Source organism: Ixodes scapularis, unplaced genomic scaffold (genome assembly GCF_016920785.2).
Source record: "Ixodes scapularis isolate PalLabHiFi unplaced genomic scaffold, ASM1692078v2 PGA_scaffold2__306_contigs__length_199485367, whole genome shotgun sequence".
Classification (NCBI taxonomy): Eukaryota; Metazoa; Arthropoda; class Arachnida; order Ixodida; family Ixodidae; genus Ixodes; species Ixodes scapularis.
In genome coordinates this window covers 35,864,420-35,878,701 of record NW_024609857.1, presented here as the reverse complement: position 1 = coordinate 35,878,701, position 14,282 = coordinate 35,864,420, and positions in this window count along the sequence as shown.

The following is a 14,282-nucleotide window of genomic DNA, read 5'->3' as shown; positions in this document are numbered from 1 at the left end:
CGGTGACGCGCTTTTGGAACCGCGGATGTATCATAGTGAAAAGGCGGAGAGCTTTCGAAGGCAAGAAGGTACAAAATAGTCCGCTATATTTTCAAATGTTCGTACCGAAAAGATGGCTTTTGACTTTCTAGCCGCTTTCTTTTGGCAAACTAAACGATATGCGATTAGTAAAGTCCCAATTTAAAATCGTTCATCCCAACCCAAAATTCGTTTCATGGACCCTTTAAGGAAAACAATACGGGGAAAGAGGGCGTGGTCGAGCTTATTTTAATCTGAAATTATTTATGCATATGTATAGCTACTATCGCTCTTCACTGCATAAAAGATCGCGTAGATGGTCATTGTCGGAAACTCGTTGTCAGAAGGCACTACTCGTCACATGCTTAGTGGTTCGGAAGTTCAAAGCTATGTTTTTTCGACCTAAATAACTGTGTCTTGGTAAAAAAGAAAAAAAAAATTAAACTAAATTATTGCAAGAATAAAAAGCTGGATTAAAAAAGAAAAAAAAAACGGTGAAGAACCCGCCGGAAGTGTTGTATTCTTGCATATTCAGAGGCTCAGAACTTCAAAACAAGTTTTACTCCTACCAAAATCTGTATAGACTAAAAGAAACACGTACCAAAAACGTAAAGCCAAAAAAATAAAATAAAAATGGCTTTTTTTTTTAATGACGTCCTGAACTTGAACAATATTTGAAACCTTCCCCCATGAGAGAATTTATTCCTCAACGTGAAAAACAATAGATACACTATTTTGTATTTTACAGAGGGCAATGATTTGTATTGTCTATAGTGTTAATTTAAATGCGATACCTCGAAATATCTAGACGAAAAAAAGTGTCAAGTTTAGGACATAATTGCCCGTAGATTCATGTTTGGACATTTCTTCGAAACTCATCCTGAATAACAATAATCATATCTTAAAGGAGCGAAGCAACGATTTTTGTATTTTGCGCAAATACCGCTTAGAACGAATCCCTGACGTTAATGACCTATGAAACAAGCGTTCGTTTTTCACCAGACGCAATCGAAGTCGCAGAAAAAAAATAAAGAAAAACGAGCAGAGTTCACCCCCTCAACTCGCAGCCAGAACAAGCGGCCACGTGATCTGGAGCCGATTATATGCCGCCAGTGTTCATCATAGCCATGCGCTGGGGTTGGCAAAGCACAGGACACGCGCTGCGTTCCAGACACTGTTAAGTTCGGTTGTTGTCGTCATTGCAGCGATTGGACACAGGCCACTACCCGAATGCTTCTCGAGCTGTAGATTATCACGAACCCAAATGGAGTGCCCACATAATGCTCGGGTCCAATCTATGAGCCGCATTCAAATATTGTCACTGGGCGGTACAGTTACCGCCCAGCTACGTCATCAGGTTTTGTGAAGGAGAGATTGAATGAAAACGCTCGGTTTTGTATTCGAAATTACAGCGCAACAAAGGAGTTTCTTGGTCAGTGGCGTTGCGTGCGGGTATCCTTGAGTCCCACTAGTGCCAGTAAGCTCGTGTAAAGTGAAAAAAACATTCCAATTGAATATCGTTGCACTGCCCCTTTAAGATGACACTTACCTAGGCTATACATGGATCATTCTTAACAAGTTTAACATCTCTACCATAAATAGCTTCGACTATAGCGCGCTTCAAATATGGCACAAACGACAATCGTCAAAAACGTGTCGCCCTTCGCTCCTTCGAGAATTTATTTCTTTAAAACTAAGTATGCCAGAACATTGAAATAAATGGCATTGTCTTTCGCAAGGAATGCAGCATCGCGTGTAAAAGTTCAAAAAAGAAAACGAATGTTTTAATGAATCCAAGTGAAACCGCCCGCCGGTCTTTCGAAGGTCGACGGACTTCGAACATTTGCCCTAAATGTTCGAAGTTCGTCGCACTTTCGGCTTTTCAAAATCGAAAGTTCAAAAATTTTTTCAAATTTTCTAGATAAATAAAGTTGAAAGTTCAAAAATTATGGCATTTCTTGGCGTAAGAAATTCGAAAGTTCAAAAAGCGTCGAACTTTTTGCATTTAGTCTATCAAGTTCGAAAGTTTGACAAGCATTGACTTTCGCAGCGCAATAAATTCGGAAGTTCGAAAGGGATCGAAGTTTTTTTCGTAATAAGTTCGGAGGTTCGAAAAACATTACATTTCTGAACGTGCAAAATTCGAAATTTCGAAAACCGTCGAACTACTTAGTTCAACAAATTCGAAAGTTAGAAAGGTCGAAAATTCCAAAACTTTCAAAGATTTCGAACCGCTTGATTCGATCATCGAAGCTTTGGTTCGAAAAAAGTTCGCGGTATCCTTAATTTCGATAAGCTCAGGGTAGTAACATAGGGGCGAGAGACAGTCTTGGACCGCCTGTCGATTGCCGTTGGACTGAGCTTGCTGCCTTTGTTGTTGCTGTTCCCTGAAGTGTTGATGCTTTTGGTGACGCTCTGTCATCGCGTGAGCTTCATTCGCATGCTTGCACGGACCAGTGAGGAGCACTAAAATATACAGATTACAAGAGAAAGCATCGCAAGTGCTGCGCACAAAATAGCATTTGTTAGGATGTTAAATGTTGCTAACTGTTGGTTAGAGGCGGGGTTCAGCTGTCTCAATATTCAAAGAAATAAGCCAAGCGATGTCGAAGTGCCCGATTACGCCATCACAGTAAATATCATGCACCCCCCCCCCCCCCCCCCCCTGCCTTCGCTAGTTCGCCTGGACGGATGAGTCGCGCTCGACATCCTCGTGCAGTTCTTCGTCGCGTACTGACAAGAGTTGACGATTCCAGCTCTTTCGCTTCCATTCGTAAAACTTGTCGTTTGCTTTGTCTTACGCGACGGTGACACCTTCAGGGTCCATATCACATGAGTGAATGACGATTCAGCGAACAGCAGCCATTTGAGTGAATCGACGTTTTAACAAAGGACGTATCCCTGGCTCCCATCTGGCCCCCGTACACGACGCTTCGCGGCGGCCGCAATTTGCTGAAGTGTCTTTCAGTGAAAAGTCGGGGACGGGACTTCGTTCACTAAAACGTCATTCGACCAACTGAGTGTCACATTCAGTGGGTGTGCACAAGGGCAGATCTATGGGTCAAGGATTTCTAGGTGCACAGGGGCGGATCTATAGGTCTACAAAATAGATCTGGGCAACGTTTCAACCGTAATGTCATATCTCAGCGAGAACGTGCATTAACAAAATGTTCCGTTGTTTCTCTGCCATTTATGCAGCTACCGGTCGAAATACTACGTGACATTTTGGCTCCCCGATCACTGGCCCGCTTGGAGAAGACATCCCAGATGATCCACTGACTGGCCGGCTCTTCCTGCGCTTTTTTTTATTATTTTCCCATGAACTTTACATGTGTTCAGTGTTGTGCACGTTCCACAATAAAAAGGAACGAAAGATCATTCCTCGTTCCTTCAGATATTTTTGGAACGCGTTCCCGTTACGAGTTCCATATAAGAAAAAAGGAACTCGTTCCCGTTACAGTTAAAAAATGGAACGTAGCGTATCATATACGTTACATTTATATTTTCCTAATTACCACATTTAATTAAAGAACAAAATTGTTTTATTCCTTTAAATGGGAACATACGAATTTCAATGCCGTGATGGAAGAAGAAAACAAGCGGAAGCCGGGTTTCATTTGTTGATATATTCACCTCTAAAAATCTCAGCTTTTAACCATATTCATGCTTTTGGTGGGCAATTCAGACGAGCTAAATGTACGGTTACTTTACATTGCACGAGCGTTTTACAACAGCCTTACACGTTTCAATATAAAGAAGTACCTTGTTCGAACTTAGCAAGAGTTGCTTCTCGATGTTGCTGTCTGCAAGACGTGAAAGTCAAGAAGAGGGCTTTTGGAAGGTCAGTCTTGGAAACTACAAGTCCTTCTTCGTGAAGGTTGGATTCGTTCAGTTTGCACTTCGGGGGCAAAGGGAGATGGAATAAAGGTTAATTGTGGTGTATCTTTTAAGTGACCAATGTTCGAAATATGTTCGATGTCTGGTAACCTGCACTTTTGTTGTAACCGACTACAGCCACCACTAAACTTCCACAAAGATACCTGTACCTTTGTGGAAGTTCAGTGATGGCTGTAGTCGGCCTTAGGTTTTTGGGTGTATGAGAATTCGAGGAAGCAAAGAAAGTTGCTAAGTTTGAAACGACCCTCTTTGTGTGTCTTCCTTCAACTAAAAGGTTTGCTTTTTGTACCGCAGTATCGGGCACTGAAAAAAGAATCATGTTCACTAGCTCTCCTGCACCCGACAGTTACCAAGCGAGGACCACACAAAATAGATCCTAAGACAAGTAACCAAAAAGTTAACGAGATCCTCCTCTTCATAAAGATATGTTTTTTATACTTTTAAAATTTTCCTTCTAGACGAATTACCCCACTGGGCGAAAAAAAAGGAACGCCGTTCCTTTTTCCGTTTCAGTAAAAATGTAACGAGTTCCGGTCCCAGTTCCACCGATGCAAGATGGAACGGCGGCGTTCCTTCGTCCTTCCTAAAAGGAACGCGTTCCAGGAACGCCGTTCCGTACAACACTGCATGTGTTTCACACCTTGGTGTATTATTTTCTTGAGTCTCACGGTTATATACCTTATGATTAACCTTTACATCCCACGTGTTACCAAGGGCTAGCCTCAGCCACTATAGAGCATTTCTAGTGAATTGTTGGCTTTTCAAGTTAGTTGTTAATCAATTATACTTGCACAAAATATAAAGGCTCTGTATAAATGGAGTGCGAACATGGCGAAGTAGGAGACAGCTGCTGTCTTCCGTCTCGGATGCTGTGCGCACATATCGAACGCTGTGCGTACGAGTCCATTAGAAACGTGTTAGGTCGATCAAAAAGAAACTAAATAATTGAGGTCACACCAAATTGTCGATTAAATGTAAGAGTCAAAGGACAGACAGGGGCAGAAATCTACAGTCAAAGATTAGTGGCTACGAAACGCAAGAAAAAACATCCCTTTGTGCACTTTAATCCATCTCAATAAAATTCTGCTCACTTTGGGTTTGGTAATCACGATCTATAAGCAGCGAAAGTCTATCTGAATAATTGCATACCTCGATCACGCCTCATCAGCAGCGCCCGAAACATCGCGACCGCCAAGGTGACCGCACAAAGACTACGGACCCGGGAGCTCGATCATGTCACCCGCGTGCCCGCATCAGTGCGGATTGTGTATTAGCTTGGATAACACGCCGCAGCAAATCGGGCCTAACTCGCAACTGGCTTATAAACGTATTATTTTCAGATTTCCCTAACGGTTCGTCTTCTTTTACGTAAGAAATTCAGAAAAACTTGCGTAAACTGTTGTTGTTGTTTGTTTATTATGGGGTGTCGGGAAAGGGGGAAACCAGGAGATGTGGGCCTCAATTAATGGGCGAGTCGCTACCTGGTTGTTGGGGAAAAGGAATAGAAAGAGGGAAGATGAAAATTATATACAAAAAAGAGCAGTTAAAAGGTCAATTTTTTACAACTAATCTAGTTATAAATTTCCGCCCAGTTAGTTATCACCATAGTTCAGAGCCTTTGGTTAGGGAGCGGAGTGGACCAAATCACAGTCTATCCGCCAGCCCAGTGTCACGAAGAAAGCGCAGAAGGGCGCGGAAGGCTTTCTCCGCTGTTCCTCTGGTTCCTCTAGGGTTCAAAAGTTCTGTGATAGTTCCATATGACAGGCCAGATAGTGAGTAGTGTTGGAAAAGAGTTGTTCTGGCCTCGTGATGTGTGGAACAAACCAGAAGGGCATGTTCTGTGTCCTCTGGGTCGCCGCAGGTGGGGCAGTTAGGATCCGCTTTACGACGCATCATGTGGAGCCGCATGGCATTGTATGGGCAACCAGCCCGAAGCCTGTGGAGAAGGCTTGTCTCAGCCTTAGGGAGCTTGCGGGGAACCACGGGGGATGGCCTCCCCGTTGCGACCCCAGGATGTGGATGCCGTTCTGTGAGGATCTCACGGATGAATCGATGAGCCTCGTTGAAGCGGTCCAGTAAAAAGGTTGGGACTGGATCGTCATGCGCCTTTGCAGCCAGCTGGTCAGCCAGGAATCCCGACGTGAGACGGGATCCATTGCAAAGCAAGGCACCATCCCATGTCTTCAACTGCCGCTGCCTCAGACGCGACTCTCGCCAGCAGTGGGGTTGCATTATGAAGCCTCTGTAGCTGCTGAAGAGCACCTCTTGAGTCTGTGAGTACGACAGCTTTTGTTGGTGACGAGGTGTTCTTAATAGACTCAAGAGCAGCCCAGATGGCAACGAGTTCTGCCGTGGTTGACGACGATACAAAATTTAGCCTGCCCGATATATCATAGCCCATTTCTGGAATGGTAATCCCAACCGTGGCAGTCCGTTTGGTGACGTTAATTGAGGCGTCTGTATAAACATGAATCCAACCTTCATACACTTTGTCTATGCGCTCAAGAGCGATTGAGCGAGAGACAAACCCTGGGACATTCGCCTTGCGCTGTGGGATTGGGAGCGTCGCATGTATCTCCAGGGGAGGACGCGTGGAATGTGGTGGTTGAGGAAGGATAAATTCGCTAGGAGCTCCAACCTCAAAATCGAATCGTCTTGCTTGGCGCCCGAGGTGAGAGTTTGGCCGGGCAAAGAGATGTTTACGGATTGTGTCCGCAGGGGGGAGACTGCTCATACGAGCGATGTTGCGCAGCGCTGTCTCTTCAAGTCTCAAAGACAGCGGCCATTCTTCCGCTGCAACAATTGTGGCCACGTTCTCTGCTGAAGGAGGCAGTCCCAAGCAGCTTCGTAGTGCGGACCGGTGAAAAGTATCGATGTCTCGCATTTGTGCCCTTGCAACAGCCAGTAGCGGCAGTGAATAGAGAAGCCTGGACATGATGAGCCCCTTGTACATTTGAAATAGTGCACGTTGTGATGCACCCCAGGAGGAGCCTCCAAGCTGTCTAACGACACGTAGCAGTTGACGGCAACGTTGAAGTCTCTTGCGTACTTCAGGTCTCCATGTCACCCGATCGTCGATAATAACGCCGAGATACGTGTGGATTTTCACCCTTTTAACTGGCGTTCCAGCAAGTTTTAGACGTAGGGCATTCTGTGGTGCTCGGCCTGTGGGTCGGTAGAGGAGTGAGGCAGTCTTTTCCGCAGATAGAGTAAGGCCTAGTTGCGCTATGGCCAGTGCAGTAGAGTCCAGTGCCACCTGGAGTCGATTACGGATCCCTATAGCGTTCCTTGAGGGCCCGACACACCACAACGCCACATCATCCGCGTAGATTGCCATGCCAATCCGAAGAGCTCGATTCTTTGCTGGAAGACATCGAGGGAGGACGCTCATGGCAAGATTGAAAAGCAGAGGGCTCAATACACTTCCTTGGGGTACCCCTTGAGCAATATGTCTAGATGTACTAGTGGCATCTGGCAATTTCACGCTCATGGACCGTCCAGAAAGAAAGGCCTCAATAAAAGATAAGAGTCTGCCACAAACCCCAAAATGCTTTAGTCGGTGAATGATGGTTGGATGTGGCAATGTATCAAATGCACGACTGATGTCGAGGAACACGCAGTGTACCATTTGCCCCGTAGCCTTGGCTTCTTCTAGGGTTGAGGCAAGGTCTCCTATTGCATCCGCAGTGCACCTCTTGGCTCTAAAGCCAGCAAGTTCATGCGAGAAGGCACCCACTCTATCCAAAAGCCAGGTTAGACGTTGAAGAACCATTCGCTCAAGAACTTTTCCCAAGCAACTTGTCAAGGAAATCGGCCTGAAGGATGAGGATTTTTCTATCGGCTTCCCTTGTTTGAGTATGGGAATTACTATCGATTGTTTCCATGCATCTGGAAATGCTCCTGTCCATATATGTCGTTGAGTTTTTCAAGTATGCCTGGGTGGTGTATAGGGTCCACGTTCCTGAGCGACTGGTAGGTTATGCCATCGGGACCCGGAGCGCTTTTCTTTCGACAGTGATGCAGTGCTTGAGTGAGCTCCTTTAGGGTGAAGTCTGAGTAAGTTGCCAACGATGTCTCTTTGTCTTGAGGTTGACTAACCTGGCTTTGCGGTGGATTTGTCAATCTTTCTTGGTATTGATGTGGTGGAATAGAGGAGCGGGAAAATTGATCCGCTAATAGCTCTGCCACTTCCGTCATGGACATACCAGATTTGATTGAAAACCCTGCAATAGGGTGTCGTGGAACCTTCGCGCCGGAGAGGGCTCGAGCGATCTTCCAAGCGCGCTTGCCTCCACCTGGACCACCAAGAGATGCGCAGTCCTGGCTCCATTGCCACCGCTGAAGTGCCTTGGTGTGTCGCCTGAATTTAGCGTCAATTCGGTTGTAGCGAGTCCAGTCCCATGAGGCGTTGGTGTGAAGCGCCCTTCGTTGTGCCTGCCGTCGGGCTGCTCGTAGGTTGAGCCGCTCAAGGTAAGGAGAGGGGCTTGTAACTGGAACTGTGACGGATCGCGTCGAAAGCCGCAGGCACTCCGCAATGCATGTAGTAAGGTCATCATAGTTGCTGCCTACAATGGCAGAAGAGAGGTACTGGCGGAATAGGTCCCAGTTAGTAACTTTGCAGACCTTGAGGTTCCTTGGAGGTGCTTTGGGGTGTGTTAACCCGATGGGAACATGATCACTTCCTCCAGTGTCCGGTTGGGCTGTCCACAAGGCGACAACTTGTGACGATACCCACGTTATGTCTATTGTGCTGGCGTTAGTTCCACGTCTACAAAATGTTTTCGACCCGTCATTAAGAGCTCGCAGTTGTAGGGCTGCCGCAGTATCTTCGAGCTGTCGTCCCCTGGCGTCCGTTCGGTTACCGCCCCAGGATTCATTGTGTGCGTTGAAATCTCCACATATAATAAGCTGTCCTCGGCTACGTTTGTGAATTTCTTCTAGCACCTTTGCGTCCCATACGCCATGCGGGGAAATATATGCAGATATAACCGTTGTGACGTGCCGGCCAATTTCGATTATCACCCCGGCGTATTCTGCAATTTCTGAAGACAAGTCCGAAAGATCAAGGGGGGCATGGTATACATCGTCACGGACCAATATTGCAACTCGCGATCTTCCATCGGTACTTAGAGTTGCACTGTGATGAAAGACATAGGGAGACAGACGGACCTCTCCTGGGATCACGTGTGTTTCTTGTAGAGCCAGTACATCTCTTCGTTCAGTTGCAAGAGTTTGGCGGAGAACGGGCAAACGTGTGCGTAAACCATTTACATTCCACTGAAGGATAGAAGGAAACAATGGGCTCCGTCTTTCTCTATGGGGAGTTTTCTGCTGTATTCTTTGTGCACTGTTTCCGGGGTTACTTGATTGTTGGCAGCGTTGATAATTCGAGGGTCCTGCTAACATACCCCAAGAAGAGGAATCATAATTTGCAGAATCGTCGTGACTGTGCGGGCCCATGATGCCTCGATGTTTCTTAATATAGTAAAGGCTATGTTCGCAGCTGCTCTGATTAGGGACGTCCATCCAGGGGCTTCGCCAGAAGATGCGCTTTTGTCCTCAGCGTCTCCCTCTTGTGTGGAAGAGCGCTGTCGTGTTTGTGGCGGTTGCTTGGGTGTTTGCTTCGGAGGTTCCGATGTAGCCGCTGCGTGCGCACCGTTTCCAGCACTTCCGTGGGCTCCTTCTGTATTAGAAGGCAAAGAATGGGTGCCTCCAGTTACAGACGCGTAGGTAACAGCTCTTGACCTCGAAAGGTGTTTTGCCTGTTTACTTAGCATCTCTGGCTGGGCATCCTCTTCGCCAGACCGAGATGCCTTCTGGCCCTCCAAGGCTGACCTGGCCACACGAAATCCAATCGAATTTGTCTTGGAGTAAGTGAGTATCTTCCGCTCTTTGATCCACTTCGGGCAGACATGTGATGTAGCCTCGTGATCTCCCTTGCAGTTGACACATCTCGGTGTCGGTGACTGACACATGGCATCGGTTGCTTCGTGGTGTTCTCCACATCGTTTGCAAGCCATAGCGCGCGTGCAGGAGACCTTCTTGTGACCAAATCCGCCGCAGTTGTGGCATTGGAGCGGTTTCTCCTTATAAGGCAACACAGGGTGACGAACATACCCCAGCAGAACATAGTTTGGCAGCTGACTGCCTTGAAATGTGAGTTTCACGACGTGTGACTTTCCAAGACGTCTGATGTCGGCGATCTTGCTCTCTGAGCGGAGATTATGTTCCAGCTGTTCTTCTGTAGCGTCCATGTCAACGTCCCGAATGACGCCAACTGTCGTGGGCCCAGACAAAGCTAGGCAAGTTCGAACCGGTATACCACATAAGTCCGTGGTTTTCAGAAGCGCCTGTGCAGCTTGTTCGTTCGGAACTTCTACGGCGATCAGGTTGAGACGGTCGTTGTACCGGACCTGACAGGCAGATTCCTGACATATGCCTTTCAGTGCTTCCGTAAGCTTCAGGCTACTGGGAGATGTTAATCTTGTTTCTTGATTAACTGGCACGAAGATTATGGTAAAATCATCGGTTTGTCGCTTTGATGGACGTACCGTTTCCGTGCTTGACCACGAACACGTCCTTTTTGTCCTTTTTCTGGTGACGAGATTCCATTCCCCAGTGGAGCCTTCGCTGTCCATGTCAACCATCTCCGCAACGGAGGGCGTCGATGAAGACTGCGAATATGCAGGATCTTTGCAGTCCAGGGCTGGCTCCTGTTCTGAACTGCCCGCTGAACGTTGTCCAGCTGGTATGGTGCTGCTTATCTCTGATGTGGACATACCTTGAGCTCGGCGGCGTGCCGCGGCCTGCGGATGCCCTAAATACTGATATCCACCCAGGATATCTGGTCCAAAGGACCAGTAAAAAGCGCTTCCAACCCAAATTTCTGAAGAGGTAGAGATTTAGCGTCTCTAGCTTGGCTAACTTCGTCGTCCTCTCTCTTGCGTAAACTCATCAGCCCGCCTGAACCGCCCGACTAGTCAAAAACTCTGGCGAGAGATGGCGCTAGCATGCAACGAGCGGTAGAGTGCCTTCATACAAACGCGCGCTTTTGCTTGAGTGGTGACATCTCAGCCATTTTTCCGTCCAATCGTTTTTTTATGCATATTGAAGCGCGCGGAATCTGGTGTCACTCAGCTCGAGCGCGTAGCTTTGGCTAATGCAAAGACGCCATTTTACCGCCTAAGACACGGACCGAGTGCGCCAGAGCGTCACGCGCTGGCACATTCAGGGCAACAATGAATGTCTTCACCCTGAGACAGACAGACATGTAGGCACCCTAACGAGCGGCAGAGCCGTATATTGACGAGCGGTAGAGCGGTGGTTCCTGTTAATGCTGGAAGTTCATAAAACGGAGATCACAAACAATCACTCTCTTTCTGCAGAACGCCGAGCTCTGATTGGCTCTGATTAAAGGGATGGTGCACTGAAATTCAGATTTCAGAAAACAATGCGGGAGCTGTAGGCGGGACGCTACAATCCCTACAACGCTACTCGCAACTCGATATCTCGAATGAACGGCCGTATCTTTGGAAAAAGAGGTCGAGATTGAGCGAGGTCGATGAGCCGCGTGACGTCAAGATATCTCGTTTCCTCCTCTCTTCGCTTCACCCCCTCAAGGCGGTGAGGCGGAGAAGACGCGAGGCCGTTCCCTCTCCTTCTCGGAGAAACAAGACGTAAACATATCTGTCAAATGCGCCTCCTTTTTCTTGAAAAATACGGTCATCCGTTCGAGAGTGATGTTTTCTGTTTATAGCATCCCGTTGCACGCTTTTGCCGCCGTGTTTTGTGGAATCCAGATTTCAGTTCAGCATAGGACAGTGGGTAGACCTCAAGGCAGCTTGCTTTGAGGCAACATTTTTTTGAGGCTACCCACTATCGGTGTTCTGACGTCACCACAACCCTTGCAAAAGAAGCAAACGAACTCAAGCTCCGCATTATTATAAAAAAAAAAGCAAACATATTAGTCGTTGCTTGTTTTTAGACAACAGGAGTATATCCCAGAGTATGGCCAGTATGGCTACATTGTTAGCCACTATAGATGAGAAATTTAGCCACTGCACGGGTTCCTTTCAAGTTCTGACGAAGTTCGAAATCAAAAATAACGTAATAGGCCTTATGCGAAATTGCTTTGTGGTCTGACAACACTGAGAGTGTCGCCATTTTAGTGTTGGCAAGCGCTGTCGGTACCGAAGCACGGTGGAGGCATCGGAGACAGCCGCACGGGCGATGTGCGATGGCTCAGCAACTGTTTCCCGCCTTCTGACCATGTTACGTGGACGAACAGTTTAAACAACCTGCCGCAACTGCCTGACAAAACTCTCGGAGGCCCCTGCACGCTGGCGACAACCCCGTCGAAGCAGCAGACCAAGCCCTACGCCTTCGCTGTGGAAGCTTGTTGTCGCCAGCATGTGCACCAGGCCTCCGAAAAGACTCGGCCGTCATGGGTTTCATCTTTGAGATCATTTTTAATTCTTTTTTCGATGTGAATACGCTTGAAGTCGTACTGTTTAGCGGTATGCTGCTCCACGCAAGCGCATGACTAAAAAATTTTTTTTTTTTTAGTTCTTACTGGCGGAGGTTTTTTTTTTTTTTTTGGTGGAACACTGTGTTCTTGTAAAAGAAAGCCCAGGGCAATATTTTTCAAGCGTTGCAAAGGGCTAAAATTGGTTTCAAATAGCATTGACCTCAAGCACAGTTGACGGATGTTGCGCTATTAATGAAGATTTGTTTAACCCTGGCAGAATAACTGTAGTGACTTTCTCAAAACTACCCCCGAGCTTCTTTGCACAAAACAAAATTTCTACCTCGGCTGCGACAAAAAGAAAAAGAAAAGGAGGTCGTAAAATGGAGTTGGCGCCGCCCGTGTTGCTTCATTCGACGTCCGCAACGTAAATTTTTGCCGCCGCCGACATCGAAGTTTGAGCCACTTCAATCAACCTAACCCACACCGTGACCTAACCATACCACTGTTAACCATACGCATCTCCAATTATGGTTGGTGGCGTAGATTATAAAAACTGCAATCTTTTTGCCTCGCATAACAGCCTTGGTCTCGTCCGCATGCATTGAGCTGCTTCGCATCAAGAAAAAGGCCAGGCCGACACTACAACGCACATAAAATAAAAAAGGAGGTCATAAGCAAATTTGATACAATTTATAAGAAAAGTATAGGGCTCAGTTCAAAAGTTGTAAATGGCTTCACGCCGCGTGATAACGTCCGCGTGTTTCTTCGCGTTGTCACCGATTGTTTTTGTCAGAAGCCGCGTCTGAAGTGACAAATAAAAATAAGCAAAAAAGGTGAAACCTGTTCACGTTTGCGTTCACGTCATGCATGAATCGAAGGTTTATCGCTGCATCCGCAGCGGAACGCAGCAATCATTGGCATCGCATCTCTCGCACGAAGCGCGGTCGCTTGTTTACATGGGGTCTTTGCCGGTCGGGTCTCTGGTTTCGTTTTCTCGCCACTAACAAGATGGCGGACGTAGTTCTCGGCGCGCTACTAGATGGCGCTCTAAATTTCGCATATGGCCTATTAAACATGAGAAAGATACATAGAAAGGCGGGGACGGACAACAAACAACGTGGAAGTCTTCGTTGTCCGTCCCCCCCTTTCTATGTATCTTCCTCATGTTTAATTACTGTTACCAACACGCTCGTTTTGTACTTAGACCTGTGCGCCGCCGCGCCGCGCCGCCGCCGCCGCCTGTTTTGCTCCCGCCGCCCTGCGCCGCCGCCGGAATCCCCAGAGCCAGCACGCCGCCGCCGCCGCCGCCGCCGCACAATAAATCCGGCGCGCCGCCGGCGCCACCATGTTTTTTTTTTTTTTTTTTTTTTTTTTTTTTTTTTTTTTTTTTTTTTGGGGGGGGGGTATTGGTGGTTTTTTTTTTCCTGCTTTTGTATGAGTTTTCTTTACTATATTATGCATAAAAATGAATAGATTTTTTTTGCCTTTCATTTTTACTCCTGTAAATATATCAATAAATGTAGAAGTTCCATAAAAAACGGAGACACGGAACGATAAAAAAAAACGGACAAAACAACAAGCCTCAAACACCGTTCGTTGTTTATTTGAACAACGAACGTTGTTACACATACCTCAAAACCCTCACCACCAAAAAAGAAACACCTACTCTTCACTAGGTCACCGAGAGCCGGACACCCAGACAGAACCCATATGATTCATGATTCAGACATATCTAAATGATTCACACCAACCAGTCACCCTGATAACCTCGCTTGAGGGCTGACCAGCCACATGCGATAACAGGAAACTCCGGCTCCAGCACAGCCCTTACAATTTTTAGAAAACAGACACAAAAAACGCCTCATGTCACTGTCCAGTGCCACGGACGGTGTGCTTACTC